This window comes from Aethina tumida, chromosome 1, assembly GCF_024364675.1.
Source record: "Aethina tumida isolate Nest 87 chromosome 1, icAetTumi1.1, whole genome shotgun sequence".
In the NCBI taxonomy this organism is placed as follows: Eukaryota; Metazoa; Arthropoda; class Insecta; order Coleoptera; family Nitidulidae; genus Aethina; species Aethina tumida.
In genome coordinates, this window is record NC_065435.1 from 8,732,681 (window position 1) to 8,756,338 (window position 23,658).

A 23,658-nucleotide genomic window follows, 5' to 3' on the forward strand; every position below is an offset into this window, starting at 1 on the left:
TACACGTATCTAATAAAAATTATTATACGTGTCGCTACAAATGCCAAATAAATAGGAAAATTGAAAACTCACATTGTATATATTTCACTGAGTGTTCTTTGATGTTATACGGATACATCCTGAAAAAAGTACAATCGAATTTTAACATTATTAAAGATAACTAACATAATTATAAAGTATGTTTTGTTAAAAATTATAAAATAGAAAACATCTGTTTCCGAAACTTGTATTTGTGATATATAATAAAATCACAAATGCGTCTTTTTCGGAATTAATTTAGGCATTACGTTTACACGTATCTAATAAAAATTATTATACGTGTCGCTACAAATGCCAAATAAATGGGAAAATTGAAAACTCACATTGTATATATTTCACTGACTGTCCTTTGACGTTCTATGGATACATCCTGAAAATAGTACAATCACATTTTAACATTATAAAAGATAAATAACATACCTATAAGGTACATTTTGTTTAAAACTAAATAATAGAAAACATCTGTTCCAGAAAATATTTATTTGTGATATATAATAATATCACAAAGGTGTCTATTTTGGAAATAATTTAGGCATTGTTGTTACACGTAGCAAATGAAAATTGTCATACGTGCCTTTGTTAATGCCAAATAAATAGAAAATTTGAAATTTTACCTTGTAGATATTTCGCTGTATGTTCTTTATGGTACTGTGGATATAATCTGAAAAGAGAACAAACACGTTAAAAAAATCAACTGTTAATTATCATTATAATGTATAATGTGCGTAAAAAGTACTGAAAAACATAATTTAAAAATTAATAATAATTCACAATTTCATGTTGGATTCTATCGACTAATAGCCATGTTTTTTAAATCATAGAATAACCCTTTAAACTATTCAATTTGAGGTGTCACAGAAAGTGGTTAGCTTTTTTTTTAATTGCCAAAGTTAAATATATATGCTCAAATCCAAAACCTTAAAAATACACCAATGTTAATTAAATGAAAATCTCTGAGTTGCATCGTTATAAAATTGGTATTTTAAAAAATTTCGTCATGTCTCATTACATTTTACACACAGTACACAATTAACATGACACCCAATATATTTCCTTAGAACTAAATAATAGAAAACAAGTAACAGTTTGTTACCGAAAATTGGTATTCATGATATGTATCAACATCAAGATTAAATATATATTTTTTGCAATCGTATATATTTAATCTTTTTTAACATCACAAATGTGTCTATATTTCGGTATTAATTTAGGCACTTAGTTTTCACGTATCAAATTGAAATTGTTATACGTGCTGTTGCTTATGCCAAATAAATAAATAAATAAATAAATAATGAAAACTTACGTTGTAAATATTTTGATGACAATTCTTTGTGATTTCATGAATATTATCTGAAGAAAAGAATACGCATAGAATACAATTAACATGACGAATAAAATATAATAATAAGGAATCTGTTACCGAAACATTAAGTTTGTAATATATATTAACAAATCACAAATGTGTTTATTTCGGAAATAATTTAGGCATTGTTTTTACACGTAGCAAATTAAAATTGCTATACGTGCCTTTGTTAATGCCAAATAAATAAAAAATTTGAAATCTTGCCTTGTAGATATTTCGCTGTCTGTTCTTTATGTTCTGTGGATATAATCTGAAAAGAGAACAAACACGTTAAAAAAATTGAACTGTTAATTATCATTAAAATGTATGTAAGTAAAAAGTAATGAAAAATATAATTTAAAAAATAATAATAATTCACAATTTCATGTTACATTCGATCAACAAGTGGTCATGGTTTTTGTATTGTTGAATTACACTTTAAACTATTCAATTTGAGGTGTCACAAAAAATGGTTAGTTTTTTATTTAAATTGCCAAAGTTAAGGACAATTCTACTCAAATCCAAATACCTTAAAAATACACCATTGTTAATTAAATGAAAATCTCAGAGTCGCAGTGTTTTTTTTTAAATATAATTGGTATTTTAAAAGATTTCGTCATGTCTCATTACATTTTACACACAGTACACAATTAACATGATACCCAATATATTTCCTTAGAACTAAATAATAGAAAACAAGTAACAGTTTGTTACCGAAAATTGGTATTCATGATATGTATCAACATTAAAGATTAAATATATATTTTTTGTAATCGTATATATTTAATCTTTTTTAATATCACAAATGTGTCTATATTTCGGTATTAATTTAGGCACTTAGTTTTCACGTATCAAATTGAAATTGTTATACGTGCTGTTGCTTATGCCAAATAAATAAATAAATAAATAAATAATGAAAACTTACGTTGTAAATATTTTGATGACAATTCTTTGTGATTCCATGGATATTATCTGAAGAAAAGAATACGCATAGAATACAATTAACATGACGAATAAAATATAATAATAAGGAATCTGTTACCGAAACATTAAGTTTGTAATATATATTAACAAATCACAAATGTGTTTATTTCGGAAATAATTTAGGCATTGTTTTTACACGTAGCAAATTAAAATTGCTATACGTGCCTTTGTTAATGCCAAATAAATAAAAAATTTGAAACCTTACCTTGTAGATATTTCGCTGTCTGTTCTTTATGTTCTGTGGATATAATCTGAAAAGAGAACAAACACGTTAAAAAAAATTAACTGTTAATTATCATTAGAATGTATAATGTAAATAAAAATTAATGAAAAACATAATTTAAAAAACAATAATTCACAATTTCATGTTACATTCTATCAACAAGTGGTCATGGTTTTTGTATTGTTGAATTGCCCTTTAAACTATTCAATTTGAGGTGTCACAAAAAATGGTTAGTTTTTTATTTAAATTGCCAAAGTTAAGGACAATTCTACTCAAATCCAAATACCTTAAAAATAGACCATTGTTAATTAAATGAAAATCTCTGAGTCGCAGTGTTTTTTTTAATATAATTGGTATTTTAAAAGATTTCGTCATGACTCAAGTAATAATTTGTTACCGAAAATTGGTATTCATGATATGTATGAACATCAAAGATTAAATATATATTTTTTGCAATCGTATATATTTAATCTTTTTTAATATCACAAATGTGTCTATATTTCGGTATTAATTTAGGCACTTAGTTTTCACGTATCAAATCGAAATTGTTATACGTGCTGTTGCTTATGCCCAATAAATAAATAAATAAATAATGAAAACTTACGTTGTAAACATTTCGTTGACAATTCTTTGTGATTCCATGAATATTATCTGAAGAAAAGAATACGCATAGAATACAATTAACATGACGAATAAAATATAATAATAAGGAATCTGTTACCGAAACATTAAGTTTGTAATATATATTAACAAATCACAAATGTGTTTATTTCGGAAATAATTTAGGCATTGTTTTTACACGTAGCAAATTAAAATTGCTATACGTGCCTTTGTTAATGCCAAATAAATAAAAAAATTGAAATCTTGCCTTGTAGATATTTCGCTGTCTGTTCTTTATGTTCTGTGGATATAATCTGAAAAGAGAACAAACACGTTAAAAAAATTGAACTGTTAATTATCATTAAAATGTATAATGTGAGTAAAAAGTAATGAAAAATATAATAATAATTCACAATTTCATGTTACATTCGATCAACAAGTGGTCATGGTTTTTGTATTGTTGAATTACACTTTAAACTATTCAATTTGAGGTGTCACAAAAAATGGTTAGTTTTTTATTTAAATTGCCAAAGTTAAGGACAATTCTACTCAAATCCAAATACCTTAAAAATACACCATTGTTAATTAAATGAAAATCTCTGAGTCGCAGTGTTTTTTTTTAATATAATTGGTATTTTAAAAGATTTCGTCATGTCTCATTACATTTTACACACAGTACACAATTAACATGACACCCAATATATTTCCTTAAAACTAAATAATAGAAAACAAGTAACAGTTTGTTACCGAAAATTGGTATTCATGATATGTATCAACATTAAAGATTAAATATATATTTTTTGTAATCGTATATATTTAATCTTTTTTAATATCACAAATGTGTCTATATTTCGGTATTAATTTAGGCACTTAGTTTTCACGTATCAAATTGAAATTGTTATACGTGCTGTTGCTTATGCCAAATAAATAAATAAATAAATAAATAATGAAAACTTACGTTGTAAATATTTTGATGACAATTCTTTGTGATTTCATGGATATTTTCTGAAGAAAAGAATACGCATAGAATACAATTAACATGACGAATAAAATATAATAATAAGGAATCTGTTACCGAAACATTAAGTTTGTGACATATTAACATCAAAGATTAAATATATATTTTCTGTAAACGTATATATTTAATCTTTGTTGACATCACAAATGTGTTTAATTCGGAAATAATTTAGGCATTGTTTTTACACGTAGCAAATTAAAATTGCTTACGTGCCTTTGTTAATGCCAAATAAATAGAAAATTTGAAATCTTACTTTGTTGATAATTCGCTGATAGTCCTTTGTAGACATAATCTGAAAAATATAATAACAGTTTAATATATTAAACAATTAATAACTATTAAAATATAAATAATAGGAATAAAATACGAAACTTTGGCACTGCCATAGAAATCAACTTGTATGTGATAATACACATATGAAAGTAAAATTCTTATCTTATAATTTTCCTTTGTTTACAAATTGCAGTGAAATCACCAAAACAGAAAATTGCGTTCTATTTACTTCGACTTAATCATAGTTCCTTCCATTAACTGTTAAAAAAATACCACAGATCACCAAACACGTTTACTATTATTTTAAATTCTTCTTGATAATCTTTAGTATCACTCACATCCTGATTGTCAATTTTTAAATCAGTTCTTTGAATAATATTCAAGTGATAGAAATTTGCTGAAAAGTGCAGCCATCACAACAATCGAAATAAAAACTAATTAATTATTAGTCACCACCATAATTTACAGAAATTTTGTTTGAAAAATATATGTTTGTTGAATGTTTTTACCAACCTGCTGAGAAAATCAAAAATGTATACAATGATGTGTACTTGTAATTTCAGTATAACTCGAAAACGTGATTGACGAAATTCATAGTTGTGCAATTTTTGGCATTCTTTCCGACTCACCCTGTACACATAACCGATTGGTTCAGTGTTTCCCCAGCTACTAGATATTTAAAATTCCCTTAAACATTCTAATTAAATCGGCGTTAATTTAGGAACGTTAATGTACACGTAATAGGATGTAGTCTCCTAATCATGTAAAGCACTCGTGCCATAATTGAAACCAGGCATCGCCTGTGTCATCCTCCAGAATTAATTTCACACGGGACGTTAGTCCTGAACTTGCTGCACACGGGAGGAGTGCATGAGGCCGATCGGAAAACTAGGCCATTGATTTTCCCGCCGCTTACTCAGCTCATATTTATGAAACACTTTCGTGTCGAGCGACCCACCCCCGCAACCTTCACGAATGCGTTAATTGCCGCCATCATCCCTTTGTCTTTGGCACCGTCCGATGCGTTTGATGTGCCGCCGATGACGGCTTTCACGTCGTCTCAGGTTATTTGGGTCAGGTCGCACGGGGATTATCCGACGTATTTTTTTTTTTTACTCCGGAGCCCTAACGGTGATCAATGGACGCCAGTCCACGAGACGCCGCTGCCGTATCAAATCGTAAAGTAAACGTTATCTGCGTTTAGTTGACGTTTAAAGGCACAAATTTATATCTTTGTATATCAGACCGACCATTATCGCACGACGAACGAAAATCGTCGGGAGTCCGTGAACCAGCAAAGGAGCAATGAACTGCTCAACTGCTCAAAAATCGACCGGACCGCTGAGCCATTCTTTAATTTCTTCGCCCGCGCCGCCGTGTAATTTATAAATTCTACTTTTTGTTTAGTACGTTATGCAAATAGTGACGACATTGGGAATGTATCGGCGTCGATCTACGTGTTCAATGAACACAACAAAATGACTTATCACAAGTCATTCAACTTAAGTGTGTATTTTTATTTATGAATGAACGAACGAATATTTATCGATTCCAGTTATTGTCGATTATCTTATTACGCGCCCATTTTTGCGCCTTATTCAGAAAATTCATTAAGGCCGGACCGTTACTTCATCGTCACAATGTTTTTGCTTTGGTGGATGAACTTGGTAATCCACCACGCTTATAATTATAATGGTTACGTAACTATTTTGCTTCATATTTGGACAAAAACTGTTAAGACTTAAGTGGCAACATCATCGGATTGCCGAGATGCAAAACAATCATTAAGGCATATACGTATCTCGTTGGAGAAACATGTATAATCCAGACGGGCAACCACATCATTATGTACATAGCAGTACGCTACATATAGTTAATAAACCGTGAAATTTAGAAGGAAACAGGTATTTCCCAACGAAAAGCCCATTTGACAAGGTCCTTGACACCACACGTCGGCATCACATCCCATATAAAAACGTAAAAACGAAACACAGACGTTCGGAACAAGAAAAAAAAAAAATAACATGAACGGTCTACATGTGCGTGTAATATGTCAAAGGTAAGGAGTATCTGGAAATGCAATAAATTATGCGCAGGAAACATACATTATTTATTTATTCCTGTAAGTCGGTGCTTTAAATTTAAACATTTAATTAGTCAGCTTCCTTCCACGCTTTATTAATCACCGACACGCTAAATTTACCGCAAACCGAAATAATGTCCGTGGTGGTGTGCGAAGGGGGAAAATGCGTTTTTCTCGTGTGCACGTGATGTGTACGTCTCTCTCAAGTTCAGCAACAATAGGAAACGGGAAGGTTGTGCTTCTATTTATAAATAGCACGGAGTTAACCGGAGGGTTTGAAACGGGAGCTCGTAAATTTCGCTTTCAGGCTCTCGTGGAAATTTGCGTGGAACAGTCGATCATGTGATGTTTACGATCGTTATTCGATACGTTGCGGCCGATGGTTTTTCAAAAATTTGGCCGGAACTGCCAATTAAGTTTAAGACTCAGAGGTCATTAAATGGAGAAGAATGGCAAATTCTTAGTTCCTTTAGGTATTGTATTTATCTAACATTAGGGTATATTATCAGTGATTGGATCCAAAATCAAAGAAGCCTTAATGAAGGTTTTAAATAGAAGATATTAGAAGTCTTTCTTCGTCACTAATATGAAGAGAAAACTTAGATATCGGGTCTTCATTTTGTCAATACTATGAACCCCAGATAAATTACCCCTTTTGTTTCTGTGTTACCATAAATATTCTTAAGATGAACTTTTTTCACAAATTTTAATAATTTCGACATATAAAGAAACACAGTGATATACGACGAAGAAATGTTTAAAAGTAGAATATAATAGAATTCTTCCTTTGTCTCTAAAATGAAGAGAAAATTTAGATATTGAAGAGACTTGTTTGGGTCTTCATTTTGTTAATACTATAAACCCCATATGAACTAAATATACAATTGAGGAAGGTAATACATCTAAATTGACCCCTTTTGTTTCTGTGTTACCATAATTTTCCGTAAGATCAACTGACTTCAGTGTATATTATCAATGATGAACTGGTGTTCAAATCACTAATTTTAATAATCTTTCATCATCGTGGGTCAAAAAATTATTTCCGTTTCTACGTATAAAGAAGCACAGTGATATACGATTAAGGAATGTTTAAAAATAGAAGATCATAGAAGTCTTCCTTTGTCACTAAAATGAAGAGAAATCTTAGACATCGAAGAGACTTATTTGGGTCTTCATTTTGTCAATACTATAAACCCCAGATAAACTAAATATACGACTGAGGACGGTAATATATCTAAATTGACCCTTTTTGTTTCTGTGTTACTACAATTCTCCATAAAATCAACCGACTTAATTGTATATTGTCAATGATGAGCTGGTGTTCAAATCACTAATTTTAATAATTTTTCATCATCGTGGATAAAAAAAATTATTTCTCTTTCTACGTATAAAGAAGCACAGTGATATACGATGAAGGAAGGTTTAAAAATAGAAGATAATAGAAGTCTTCCTTTGTCACTAAAATGAAGAGAAAACTTAGATATTAAGAGACTTGTTTGGATCTTCATTTTGTCAATACTATAAACCCCAGATGAACTAAATATATGATTGAGGAATTGACCCCTTTTGTTTCTGTGTTACCATAATTCTCCATAAGATCAACTGACTTCAATGTGTATTATCAATGATGAAAAGGTGTTTATATCAGTAATTTTAATAATCTTTCATCATCGTGGATCAAAAAATTATTTCCGTTTCTGTGTATAAAGAAGCACAGTGATATACGATGAAGGAACGTTTAAAAGTAGAAGATAATAGAAGTCTTCTTTTGCCACTAAAATGAAGAGAAAACTTAGATATCGAAGAGACTTGTTTGGGTCTTCATTTTGTCAATACTATAAATCCCAGATAAACTAAATATACGATTGAGAAAGGTGATACATCTAAATTGACCCCTTTTGTTTCTGTGTTACCATAATTCTTCATAAGATCAACTGACTTCATTGTATATTATCAATGATGAACTGATGTTCAAATCACTAATTTTAATAATCTTTCATCATCGTGGATCAAAAAATTATTTTCGTTTCTATGTATAAAGAAGCACAGTGATATACGATGAAGGAAGGTTTAAAAGTAGAAGATAATAGAAGTCTTCTTTTGTCACTAAAATGAAGAGAAAACTTAGATATCGAAGAGACTTGTTTGGGTCTTCATTTTGTCAATACTATAAATCCCAGATAAACTAAATATACGATTGAGGAAGGTGATACATCTAAATTAACCTCTTTTGTTTCTGTGTTACCATAATTCTCCATAAGATCAATTGACTTCATTGTATATTGTCAATGATGAACTGGTGTTCAAATCACTAATTTTAATAATCTATCATCATCATGAATAAAAAGATTATTTTCATTTCGTCGTTTAAAGAAGGACAGTGGTATACGATCAAGGGAGGTTTAAAAATAGAAGAGAAAACATGTTGAAGAAATTTGTTTGGGTCTTCACATTGTCAATTTCAAAAACATTGAAACAAACAGTGAATACATAAACAAGGAAGGTCACCAAGATAAACCCAGAGATTGAAAACACGTCCGGATCATCATTTTTGTCAGACAATTAATCAATCGTAATCAATTTCCGACGGTTTCAAACGAAAGCTCGTAAATTTCGCTTTCAGACTCGAGAAAATTAACGCGAAACAGTCGATCATAAACTTTACAATCATCCGAACATCTTAAATCCGAAGATTTTTTAAAACCGCCACAAAAATGTTTACCATCCTCTCGGATCAGATGGGGAGAGTGACGACCTTTCGGCGGACTATTTCGGCCGGCAAACACATATCTTATCGTCCAACAATGGGCCCCCCCATTAAAACCAGATTTTAAAGGACTCAGGACGATTTTTTGTTCGGTATTATCCTTGTCGTTTTTTTTTTTTTTCGTTGACGACTTGTCTAGGCGACCTTGGGGCTCGAAGAAGTGCAGTGGCCAGCCAACAGTGTCCAACATAGTTGAATCACGGTAAATGACCTAAACAGCGTTGCCGTACCGAATTTTGCGACGCACTTCTTATGCCCCCGCCCGGGGGAAGGATCGTACGTTTTGGCTTTGTGCCTTGTGTACAACATCTGTCAATTACGAAACGTTTTGTGTCTTGCATGCACCGCACAATAAAATGGTATTTCGGGTGAACTGGGTCACACACCTCCTCAATTGCCCCGCCATTAGCATCCCTATAATTTTCGACTTACGTAGAAGATTGTATTCTTTGTGTGGCGGCCCGTATTTGGGTCGCACACACGTTACAAATTATCCGAAAACACCACAAGCGTATCACGAAATTATCCAAATACTAAGATATTTTACGGTTGGCCTCGGGCCATAACTGTATAACATTTGTCGTAATGGCTTAGGTAAAAACGAAAATGCAGACAACGTGTTGTTAATATGTAGTAAAATAAATTAAATGGAGAGAAAACCATTTTGTATTGTCCCGAGGTCGAAACAAATGTCTATAACTAATCAACCTATTCAAATATTGTGGATCGTAACAATCATTCTACTTCGTTTATTTTTTCCACGTAACATTTCAACATGCGTGAGTCAGAGATGGTACTTAACTCAATTACAGGAAAACTTTTGGAAAGAAAGGCCAAAAGGGGCGAAGCAGTTATTTAAACGTTGATTGATAGATGCTAACAAACTCTGACCGATCTTTGCCACCCTTTTAATTTCACCTCTTGACAGTAAAGAAGCAGAATTTTATTATATATGTGGAGGAAAATTTATAAATAGAAGATAAGTCTTATTTTGCCACAAAAATGAATGACATTTGTTTGGGTTTTCATTTTGCCATAAACCTCAGGCTAACTGAATATACGATTGAGGAAGGTAATACATCTAAATTGACCCCTTTCGTTTCTGTGTTAGCATAAATCTCCATAAGGTCAACTGACTTCATTGTAAATTATCAATGATGAACTGGTGTTCAAATCACTAATTTTAATAATCTTTCATAATCGTGGGTCAAAAAATTATTTCCGTTTCTACGTTTAAAGAAGCACAGTGATATACGATGAAGGAAGGTTTAAAAGTAGAAGATAATAGAAGTCTTCCTTTGTCACTAAAATGAAGAGAAAACTTAGATATCGAAGAGATTTGTTTGGGTCTTTATTTTGTCAATACTATAAACCCCAGATAAACTAAATACACGATTGAGGAAGAAAATACATCTAATTTGACCCCTTTTGTTTCTGAGTTACCATAATTTTCCATAAGATCAACTGACTTCATTGTATATTATCAATGATGAACTGGTGTTCAAATCACTAATTTTAATAATCTTTCATAATCGTGGGTCAAAAAATTATTTCCGTTTCTACGTATAAAGAAGCACAGTGATATACGATGAAGGAAGGTTTAAAAGTAGAAGATAATAGAAGTCTTCCTTTGTCACTAAAATGAAGAGAAAACTTAGATATCGAAGAGATTTGTTTGGGTCTTTATTTTGTCAATACTATAAACCCCAGATAAACTAAATACACGATTGAGGAAGAAAATACATCTAATTTGACCCCTTTTGTTTCTGAGTTACCATAAATCTCCATAAGATCAACTGACTTCATTGTATATTATCAATGATGAACTGGTGTTCAAATCACTAATTTTAATAATCTTTCATCATCGTGGGTCAAAAAATTATTTCCGTTTCTACATAAAAAGAAGCATAGTGATATACGATGAAGGAAGGTTTAAAAGTAGAAGATAATAGAAGTCTTCCTTTGTCACTAAAATGAAGAGCAAACTTAGATATCGAAGAGACTTGTTTGGGTCTTTATTTTATCAATACTATAAACCCCAGATGAACTAAATATACTATTGAGGAAGGTAATACATCTAAATTGACTACTTTTGTTTCTATGTTACCATAATTCTCCATCAGAATAACTGACAAAAGAGGTCAATTTATATGTATTGCCTTCCTCAATCGTATATTTAGTTTGTCTGGGGTTTGTAAAATTGACAAAATGAAGACTTAAACAAATATCTTCAACAAGTTTTCTCTTCATTTTGGTGGCAAAGCAAAGCGTCCTTTCTCTTCGATTCTTAAACCTTTGATCGCATAACATTGTTCATAGAGTTGTGACACCGCAAAAAAAAGTTAAATTAATCCCAACTGCTGAAGTGGAAAAGATCGACAACCAACACAGAAATGAAGGCAAGCATTAAATGCGTTCCATTTTAAAACTGTTCACTGAAAATTTGGAACACCACTTAAGCCATTTTCCGTCCGTTTGCGCAGCCGGTAATAAAATGCAATGGATGCCGATAAGGCCCGTGTTTTACTTTAAAATATGCGGAATAAAGTGAAATCTAATGTATTTGTAAACGTTTCTATATCAATTTTAACTGCCGACATGAATATGCAAACCTTATGCCGCCTCTAAAACGGTCTACGAATAAACCATGACTCACCGTCATCATCATCATTTGTTCGGGGCTTACTTTTTATCCGTCTTTATCGGAAAAATAATTGAATTTCGGAACCCCATCGGATGCGCCGAACAAAACGTATGTATCCCAGGTACACGTTGGAAATTGTCGTCTACGGGGCGATATTTATGCCGTCACCCTCATAACCGAAAATTTCGTCGGCCTTTTTAAATTCGCGACTCGCAAAAATTCTATACCTGCACAGCCAGGTAAAAATTATTTCGGACGAGGCGAACGAAAATAAAAAAAATGTTGTTCAGTTTGTGGATTAATAAAAATGTTGGTGGACTTATGGGACTGTAGCTGGACGGAGGTCTTTGTTGTTTTAGTTGTTATTATAGACTTTGTGTTGAATCAGCATCGATTAGCTTCGTACCTAAATTAATGTAATTACGAGACTCCCCCCCTTAAAAAGGGTATAGACCAATTTTGGCGTTATTAAATCGAGTTCCCAGAATCTGAAAGCTATTAACTTAATTATAGCTTATTTTTTTGGCCAGACACTCATAATTATATTATTTGGGGCACATGTGATCTACAACGATTAATACGTACCAAATTGGTCGGCCAAAAATGAATAAGTTACACGAAGGGGGAGTTCGACTATTGTTTTTGATTAAATTCACCGACTGTCATACGTGGTTCGAGGGGTGGAAGCAAAAGGGTGGCAAAGAGGCTAAGATATTTGACTTCATAAGTGATTGATTGATGGGCCGGAGTTTGTTGGGATCAAATCAATCAATATTTAAATAACTACTTCGTCACTTTTAGCCTTTCTTGGCAAAGTTTGGTGACAAATTAAGTCTTCTATTTATACACCTTCCTTGATGGTGTATCAATGTGCTTCTTTAAACGTCGAAACAGAAATAATGATACAAGAGCAAAGAAGGTTTATAAATAGAAGTCATCCTATGTAACTAAAATGTAAGAAAACTAAGATAATGAAGTAATTTGTTTGGGTCTTCATTTTGTTAATATTATAAACGTTAGACAAACAGGAAATATACGTTCGAGGAAGGTAATAAATCTAAATTGACACCTTTTGTTTTTATGTTACCATAAATCTCCATAAGATTAACCGACTACATTGTATTACCAATGACGAACTGGTATTTAAAACATTCTAATAATTTTCCATCATCATGAATCAAAAGATTATTTTCGTTTCGACGTTTAAAGAACCGATATACGATGAAGGAAGGTTTAAAAGTAAAATATAATAGAAGTCTTCCTTTGTCACTAAAATGAAGAGAAAATTTCGATATTGAAGAGACTTGTTTGGGTCTTCATTTTGTCAATACTATAAACCCCAGATGAACTAAATATACTATTGATAAAGGTAATACATCTAAATTGACCCTTTTTGTGTCTGTGTTACCATAATTCACCGTAAGATCAATTGACTTCATTGTATATTATCAATGATGAACTGGTGCTCAAATCACTAATTTTAATAATCTTTCATCAACATGAATCAAAAGATTATTCCCGTTTCTACGTATAGAGAAGCACAGTGATATACGATGAAAGAAGGTTTAAAAGGAGAAGATAATAGAAGTCTTCCTTTGTCACTAAAATGAAGAGAAAATTTAAATATTGAAGAGACTTGCTTGGGTCTTCATTTTGTAAATACTATAAAACCCAGATGAAGTAAATATACGATTGAGGAAGGTAATACATCTAAATTGACTCCTTTTGTTTTTGTTACCATAATTTTCCATAAGATCAATTGACTTCATTGTATATTATCAATGATGAACTGGTGTTCAAATCACTAATTTTAATAATCTTTCATCAACATGAATCAAAAGATTATTTCCGTTTCTACGTATAAAGAAGCACAGTGATATACGATGAAGGAAGGTTTAAAAGTAGAAGATAATAGAAGTCTTCCTTTGTCACTAAAATGAAGAGAAAATTTCGATATTGAAGAGACTTGTTTTGGTCTTCATTTTGTCAATACTATAAACCCCAGATGAACTAAATATACTATTAGAGGAAGGTAATACATCTAAATTGACCACTTTTGTTTTTGTGTTACCATAATTCATCGTAAGATCAACTGACTTCATTGTATATTATCAATGATGAACTGGTGCTCAAATCACTAATTTTAATAATTTTTCATCAACATGAATCAAAAGATTATTTCCGTTTCTACGTATAAAGAAGCACAGTGATATACGATGAAGGAAGGTTTAAAAGCAGAAGATAATAGAAGTCTTCCTTTGTCACTAAAATGAAGAGAAAATTTCGATATTGAAGAGTCTTGTTTGGGTCTTCATTTTGTCAATACTATACACCCCAGATGAACTAAATATACTATTGAGGAAGGTAATACATTTAAATTGACCCCTTTTGTTTCTGTGTTACCATAATTCTCCATAAGATCAACTGACTTCACTGTATATTATCAATGATGAACTGGTGTTCAAATCACTAATTTTAATAATCTTTCATCAACATGAATCAAAAGATTATTTCCGTTTCTACATATAAAGAAGCACAGTGATATACGATGAAGGAAGGTTTAAAAGTAGAAGATAACAGAAGTCTTCCTTTGTCACTAAAATGAAGAGAAAACTTAAATATTGAAGATATTTGTTTGGGTCTTCATTTTGTAAATACTATAAAACCCAGAGGAAGTAAATATACGATTGAGGAAGGTAATACATCTAAATTGACCCCTCTTATTTCTGTGATATCATAATTCTCCATAAGATTTATAAATAGAAGATAATTGTGGTATTTATCACTAAACTGAAGATGATGTTTGATACTTCATTTAAACAACATCATAAACGCCAGATACACGATCAAGGAAGGCGATAAATTAGTGGCTAAAAAGGACCATAAAATCCAGAAATTAAATAAATTTCCTCGAATCTTCATTATTGTCAACAAAACACCAGCCATAATCAATCTCCAAAATCCGGTTGGTCATTGGACCTTTGACAACAACAAAAACAAAAACGGTGACCCAGTTGGCCGACCTCCAAAAACCATCAAATGCGTCTTCGATAAGCCATATAAAATAAAAACGGAACACCTCACTCAAATCGTTACAATCGATAAAAAGTGAGTGCGGCGCAACAACAAAAGACGACGTTAATTTGTCAAATTTCCACGTGAGCACCGAAGTGGTGAACGTGTACGGTGCTGTTGTTTGTTGTGACGTCAACAGTATATTGAACCCAGTTTGCGGGCCACACCAGTTCATGACCGTCCTATCCTCGTGCCACGTTGCCTGATCAGGCGCCAATCCCAGCACGAGGTATTTGAGTTGCGGTGATGAGTTAAATGGCGCCGGTTTTTCACTTTCACTCTTTCAAATGTTATTAATTTCATTGTTGCCGATTAAAACGGGTTTTCGCCTTGTTTGTGCATGTGTGTGCGGATGATATTGATGGTTTAATTGTTTCTGAGGCATTTGACACTTTCACAGCGATTATAGAAACAAATACATGTGATTATAACTATTTCAAAGTATGATTTATTACTATTGACATTTTAACATGCATTCTAGGCTTGTTTTATCGTCGTAATAAATTTAACGACGGTTATTTTAAAGTCGTACATTAATTCTTGTATGTCTAATGAACAATGTGAATTTCAATTTAGTACCCATACGTGATAAAATGGTTAAGACGATTGCCAATTAATTTTTCTGTCTGTCTATCTATCTATTTTCAAGTGGCTCACAGAACTAAAAATAGACCCCACTATTGTCGTTGAAAAACTGTTACATTTTCCACACACACACAGGAATCGGGGGTACGTGAGCTTGGTCACGCAGCACGTAATGGACCTAAAATCCGACGTGCCATACTTAAGGTCACCGGTGCTTGTCTCTCATTAGTAAAACGCACATTTCCTATTTTATTGTTTTTTTTTTGTGACCAACTTCGTTAGAAAATTTTATGGGGCGTGACTCGGGCAATTACTGGAATCAATTTGATGTTGGTGCGGGCGGAATCCGGACCCCCCTGGCCCATCGTCGCTTATGATTTCGTTCGCACGGAACAGGTAGACTCTTGTCTGATCGAACAGACGACGTCAATGGACTCGGACTGAATATTTGGCAACCTTGTCCCGACCGTATACATTGACTGTCTCACAAATTCTATCAAAATAGCGTTAAGAATGACTGGCGGACGCGACGTACTCCTTTTGGAGTGAATGGGAGTTTATTCGTTGCTTGTGCATGAGCATGTGCATTAGAAAATGCACGTTTGGTGATGCAGGACGACTGTTAATTGATTGTCTAGGTTTAATGGGTATTTTAAAGAATCGTCGGAGGCATTTGGACGTTCTGGATTAGCCTCTTCGACCATTTGAAAGCGATATGAAGTGATGAGTTTGGTATCACGAAAGTAGGTCAAGAGCGAATCTGAATAAAAACATTGTCAACCCAAACTTTGGGCTGACTAGAAAGCATATTAATTTTAGTTACAGAAATGAAGGTGGAAAGAGAAATGATTAATGATGAAGATGCCCTGATTGGATAAATCCTTGTTTTGACGTCTTTAGGGAGAAAAATAATTAATGTTAAAGATGGCCCTATTGTATCTAATTCGATAAATTCTCGTTGATATTTCTGAATGAAAATTTAAAGCAATTTGAGTGTTTAGATTAAGGATCTATTCAAGGTCACCAGAAAATAACATGTGGATCTAATTAACGTGAAGAGCTGCAAGTTTCTGTTTCTAATTCTAAAAATGAACCTATGGTTAATTTTGGAAAGGAAAGGCATTAATAGTAAAGACAAACCAATTAAATCTGATTCTATAAATCGTTGTTTTGATGTGTCTAAATATAAATTTCAATCAATTAGAAAGAATATTTGAATTGAACACCTATGCAGGTTCACTGAAAAAAACGTAAAATGAAAATGATTAACTAAAAAACCTCCTCCAACTTCTAGCTCCAGAAATGAAGATGAAGCTAATTTTAGAAACAAAAAATAGTAAAGATTGTTCATCAGATCTGATTCTACAATTTTTTGTTTTGATATTTTTAAATGTAAATTTAAATAAAATAAATAAATTACAGTATTTTAATTAAGAACATGTTGAAGTTTCCTGAAAAATAATTTCCAACTATTTCTAGTTCAAAAAATTAACTTAGAACCTTAAGAATATTTAAATTGAAGACTCATTCATGTTCACTAAAAATATAACTAACTGGGAAGCCTCTTATAGCTTCTGGATCTAGAAATGAAAGTGAAGCTAATTTTGAAAGGAAAATTTATTGATATTAAAGATAATTTTTGAAATCTGATTAGACAAATTCTTCTTTTAAGATCTTTAAACATACATTTTTAATAATTAGAGTGTTTTAATTAAGAACATGTTGAGATTTACTGAAAAATAAACATTTTCTATTATTTCTAGTTTCAGAAATGAACTTGGTACCTAAAGAATATTTCAGTTGAAGACTTATTCATGTTCACTAAAAATATAACTAACTAGAAAGCCTCTTATAGCTTATGGATCTAGAAATAAAGGTGAAGCTAATTTTGGAAGGAAAATTGATTGATATTAAAGATAGTTTTTGAAATTTGATTAGACAAATTCTTCTTTTAATGTCTTTAAACATAAATATTTAACAATTAAAGTATTTTAATTAAGAACATGTTAAGATTTACTGAAAAATAAACATTTTCTACTATTTCTAGTTTCAGAAATTAACTTAGAACCTAAAGAATATTTAAATTGAAGACTTATTCATATTCAATAAAAACATAACTAACTAGGAAGCCTCTTATAGCTTCTGGATCTAGAAATGAAGGTGAAGCTAATTTTGGAAGGAAAATTGATTGATATTAAAGATAGTTTTTGAAATTTGATTAGACAAATTCTTCTTTTAATGTCTTTAAACATAAATATTTAACAATTAAAGTATTTTAATTAAGAACATGTTGTGATTTACTGAAAAATAAACATTTTCTACTATTTCTAGTTTCAGAAATTAACTTAGAATCTAAAGAATATTTAAATTGAAGACTTATTCATGTTCAATAAAAACATAATTAACTAGGAAGCCTCTTATAGCTTCTGGATCTAGAAATGAAGGTGAAGCTAATTTTGGAAGGAAAATTGATTGATATTAAAGATAGTTTTTGAAATTTGATTAGACAAATTCTTCTTTTAATGTCTTTAAACATAAATATTTAACAATTAAAGTATTTTAATTAAAAACATGTTGAGATTTACTGAAAAATAAACATTTTCTACTATTTCTAGTTTCAGAAATTAACTTAGAATCTAAAGAATATTTAAATTGAAGACTTATTCATGTTCACTAAAAATATAACTAACCAGGAAGCCTTTTATAACTTCTGGATCTAGAAATGAAGGTGAAGCTAATTTTGGAAAGAAAATTGATTAATAGTAAAGATAGTTCTTGAAATCTAATTAGACAAATTCTTCTTTTAATATCTTTAAACATAACTTTTTAATAATTAGAGTATTTTAATTAAGAACATGTTGTGATTTACCGAAAAATAAACAATTTCTACTATTTCTAGTGCAAAAAATTAACATAAGAAATATTTAGATTGAAGACCTATTCAGTTTAATTAAAAAGTGAGTAACTAGGAAACCTCTTATAGCTTTTGGATTCAGAAATGAAGGTGAAAAGCTAATTTTGGAAAGAAAATCAGTTATTGGTAAAGATGGTCAGCTAATTAGAGTATTTGAATTAAAGATATTTCTGGTTCCAAAAATGAACTTAGAACCGAAAGAGTATTCAGATTAAAACCTTGAAAAAAAAAAAACACGTGTACTTAATCAACGTGACGAACCAGGAAACCTTCCAGCTCCAGAAGCGAACGCGAAACCAATTTCGTAAAGGATTAACGACAACGATAACGGGACCAATTAAATCCGATTCGACGGTCCTTTGTTTTGATGCCCTCAAATATAAATTTCAAACGGAACAATTCACCATTTCCATTGTACCCACGTGCGCCTGTTGAATAACATTTATTGCCCAACATGCCTTCGTCATGCCACGGTCGAGATCTCGGTGTGTGGCTCTAGTGTATTGGCGCAAATTGGAAAATGCTGTGGGTAAAACGGAATTAAAATAATTCGTAGACCAAAGCGAATAATCCGTCCAGAAATAGAGGCCGGATATTTCGGGCGAAACGTTCGCACACACAAACCCATGTTTATAAACACAAAACGAAAATTTAACCCCCTCTTCTCACTCTCTCTATGTGTGTGTGTGTGTGTGTGTGTGATATGCGAAATGCCACGCCGAATATATATATATATATATATATATATATATCCACTTGAAATAATGCGGCGTTTGTATTTATAGACGCGTATATTTAGTTTGGAAAACCAATACGAAAAAATAGGTGCACGTGAATTTCCCTGACCAATAATATTTATTAGGTGAGTTGTAAATTTTCCCTGACACGTGCCAATGCAGACAGAATACCTGGCATTTTTTTATGGTAAACCGTTGTGTATTTAAATAACGGTACCGGATCGCTGAAACCGAGTTTATAGGAGTTTAATTCAATCGGATCAACGACACATTTGGATGACTTCACCGGTTCCCCGATGTTTGTGCGTTACTTAATAGCCTCAGATAAGAACAGATAGAGTACAATAATTATTTGACTAAGCAAATATTGATTCACGTATCGTGTTTGGTGCTAGTCAGCACATTTTTAGCGTTATCGGTGCATGAAAGTGCTGTGAACAACGATTATGGATCGTTTATCTGTAATTAATTTACATAACCGGGACTCCACGTATTGGCCTCCGCACACAGCCGTGGAAGTACTTCCTTGGCGGCGTCCAAGGGACGGTACCGGAGTACCGGGAGCAAGGAACGTGCCGCCCGGTAGGTGTGGAACGCGTGAAGGCAAAACGATGGGCCACGAAACAGCAACACGTGAACGCATCGCGATCGTCTACAGAGCCGGCCGGTCGGTATCGTTGCGTAATATTTGTGCAAGTGCAGCGTGTGAACAAAGGACATCCAAGCAAAGCGGTAGTCGAGCCCCCTCTGAATGGGGCATGCGCCTTCAGGTTCCACGAACTACTACGATCCGTGGGACGGCGGCCCGTGCGAATGTGAGCCTTAAGTCGGACGAGCGTTAGGCTTAGGTACGGTACGTGGGGCCCGCATACCTCCTGTCTTGCTCCCTAAACCGTGTATTTTAGGGTGATTCCTTTCAGTTGGTTTGGAGGTGCGCTGTCGGGCTGTTGCGGTGTGTCAGATGAGAGGACCTTTTTGTTTGTTGTTTATCATTTGCCGAAATATAGTGTTCATTACTACTTAGTGCTTAACTTATACCACCAAGTGCTCTTCACCATCGATGTGTGTTAATATCTTCCTTACGTAAATTCGTGATTGCCCCTTTAGTTTATCCCCAAAAATGTGTTCAATCCAACATTGTCGGATTTCTTAACAAACCATCAAGTCTAACGGTAAGTTGGTTAATTAAACCGGGCCTTAATCGACGTCCAGTGTCCACCTCCGGCTGCTTTTCGTGTCGCAGATCCGCCGGAACGCCGAGATCATTATCCCAGTCCGGATGTTTAGGTTCGGAAAACATCCGCCATGTTGCCTGTGACATATCTCACGTCATCCCTCGTTCAACGCTTCCGCAATATTGTGACGTCACTTTATTAAATGCCTGTGTTGATATAATAGCTTGGGCCGACACGGTTAGCACAGCAATTGTCTATTTTCATATTCAATCACTCCCAGTAATGCACGAGCATTTCAAGGTTCCGTTGTCCACTGCATCCACACCGTTTCGTTTCAATTATCAGCAAATAAAGCCTTATCATTAACACTTTGTTGCCCTCCAATGTTGTCGTTTAACGTTTGGCCTAGGCTCCATCATCTAGTAACTTTATGGTCACGCCGGCGATATTAATTATCAAATTCAAACCCATAAAGCTTTATTATTGTCGGCAATAAAACGTGGATGGTGTGTGCGACCGTGGAACACATTGACCGGTGACTAATTCCCACTTATTGCCGCAATATCAAAACCCAAAACCTAAGCAAGCAACAAAGGAAACGCGATTAAACGTTGCGGTTGATAACACCCGGGTCTTGGACGCTTCGTCCACAAAAAAAAAAACCCCAAAGAAATCGGCCAATTAGTCGGAACAAACCGGGAAAAGGAGGCGAAGGAGGAAGTGGTTTTTTTTTTTTTTTTTCGGTGACCTTAAAATTTCGCCGGCTGGGCCGCCGAAAGAGAAAATAAAAGAGGGATCGATGGCGAGATGAACTTGCCGGTTACGGAAAAATTGAATAACACGAATCCATCGCTGCGCCGTCACGTTTCCAGTTCAGGTGAAACAGTTGATTCATTGTCTCCGTTTCGTAGTAATATTTATTCACGTAGCCTTGGAAGGCACTTGGAACGCACCGAAATTTTGATGGGTGTCGATGGACGAAAGGAAACGTTTAGATAATGAGGGAACAATTGCGTTTAGTTTGGTTTATCTCGCGTGGAATTGTCATATGAGCATGTTTATCGTTACTCAATAATCATATTCTAAAATTAACGTACTGTTATATGCGAACAGCCTTGCATATTAAATTGTACAAGGATAAAAATGTTGTTTAGTATGCAGTAAAATTGTTATTAATTAATTAATAAGCACGATTAAGTAAAAAAGTCTAGTTACAGATAAAGCGTCGGTCTTACCAGTTTTTGTCCAAACCATATAAAATGTCAACACACACTTTGAATGACTAATTTTGTAAATATTCAATGCGACATTAATGTACTGTGAATAATTTATGGTGATAACGATTGAGGTGTTTTCACTATAATATTATCACAAATTTAAACACCCGATAATGTTAAGCCAAATGAGTTGAGCAATTAAAGGCGAATTGGAAAAGGATAAGCGTTATGACATTTGCCAATATCAGTGCAATTAATCTTGTAATTTTATACTCCAGGCAAATCTGCAATTTTAAAATTTTTATAGACAATGCGTCTGAGAAATTCATTTAACTATATAAAACGTGGGATTCTGTTCATTCACGTTTTAAATCGATAATAATTAGTTGAAAATTGTTTTACTTAACAATTTCAAAAATAAATTTGTCATAATACTTCATTTGTGTCATATTTTTGTTGCCTTACTTTAGATATTTCCAATAATAATGTGACCAAATAATATAATATAAAATTAATAATTCTGAAACCACAGTCATTTTAGGCAAAATTAAGACAATAATTCATTTGAAATAACATAATAATGTCACATTTTGATTCTAAAAATTTATAAGCAATTTTCAGCCACCCTTTGAAAATTAATAGTAAAAAAAGTGCCAATAAGAATAAAATATACAGTCATGTCCTGAATGAATGAACCAGTTGATATAAAATTGAATAAATCGTTATACAGTTTATTAAGCACCAAATTGTTTTTTGAGTCACACCATAAAAAGCCTCTATCAGCAATGATAAACGAATAACAGAAAAATAATAGAGACGTTAAAAATTGCTAATAATTTTTTTACTGACAAAATATTAAATAGATAAGTATCTAAGTGATGAAATTACTTATGGAACAAAATATACAGTCGTGACCTGAATGGACCAGTTGATATAAAATTGAATAAATCGTTATACAGTTTATTAAGCACCTCCCTAAAATTGTTTTTTGATTTACACCATAAAAAGCCTCTATCAGTAATAATAAACTAATAACAAAAAAATAATAGAGACGTTAAAAATGCCAATAATTTTTTAATGACAAAATATTAAATAGATAAGTATCTAAGTGATGAAATTACTTATGGAACAAAATATACAGTCGTGACCTAAAAGGACCAGTTGATATAAAATTGAATAAATCGTTATACAGTTTATTAAGCACCTCCCTAAAATTGTGTTTTGAGTCACGCTATAAAAAGCCTGTATCAGCAATGATAAACGAATAACAGAAAAATAATAGAGACGTTAAAAATTGCTAATAATTTTTTTACTGACAAAATATTAAATAGATAAGTATCTGAGTGATGAAATTACTTATGGAACAAAATGTACAGTCTTGATCTGAATGGACCAGTTGATATAAAATTGATTAAATCGTTATACAATTTATTAAGCACCTCCCTAAAATTGTGTTTTGAGTCACGTCATAAAAAGCCTCTATCAGCAATGATAAACGAATAACAGAAAAATAATAGAGACGTTAAAAATTGCCAATAATTTTTTTACTGACAAAATATTAAATAGATAAGTATCTGAGTGATGAAATTACTTATGGAACAAAATGTACAGTCTTGATCTGAATGGACCAGTTGATATAAAATTGAATAAATCGTTATACAGTTTATTAAGCACCTCCCAAAAATTGTTTTTTGAGTCACACCATAAAAAGCCTCTATCAGTAATAATAAACTAATAACAAAAAAATAATAGAGACGTTAAAAATGCCAATAATTTTTTAATGACAAAATATTAAATAGAAAAGTATCAAAGTGATGAAATTACTTATGGAACAAAATATACAGTCGTGACCTAAAAGGACCAGTTGATATAAAATTGAATAAATCGTTATACAGTTTATTAAGCACCTCCCTAAAATTGTGTTTTGAGTCACGCCATAAAAAGCCTGTATCAGCAATGATAAACGAATAACAGAAAAATAA

The 23,658-nt window shown here is 32.4% G+C and overlaps 1 protein-coding gene across 3 annotated transcripts in view; it reads left to right on the forward strand.

Annotated features, from left to right (window-relative positions):
• The window catches only part of LOC109602948 (lysine-specific demethylase 6A), a 74,271-nt gene that overhangs the window by 4,837 nt on the left and 45,776 nt on the right, over positions 1-23,658 (forward strand). The window contains exon 1 of one of the 3 annotated variants that reach the window (XM_020019395.2): positions 20,095-20,456. The exons of the other annotated variants lie outside the window; for them this stretch is intronic. The gene's annotated coding sequence lies outside the window, so the exon portion shown is untranslated. Of the gene's footprint in view, positions 1-20,094; positions 20,457-23,658 lie in introns of those variants that run through there. 3 annotated transcript variants of the gene reach the window in all.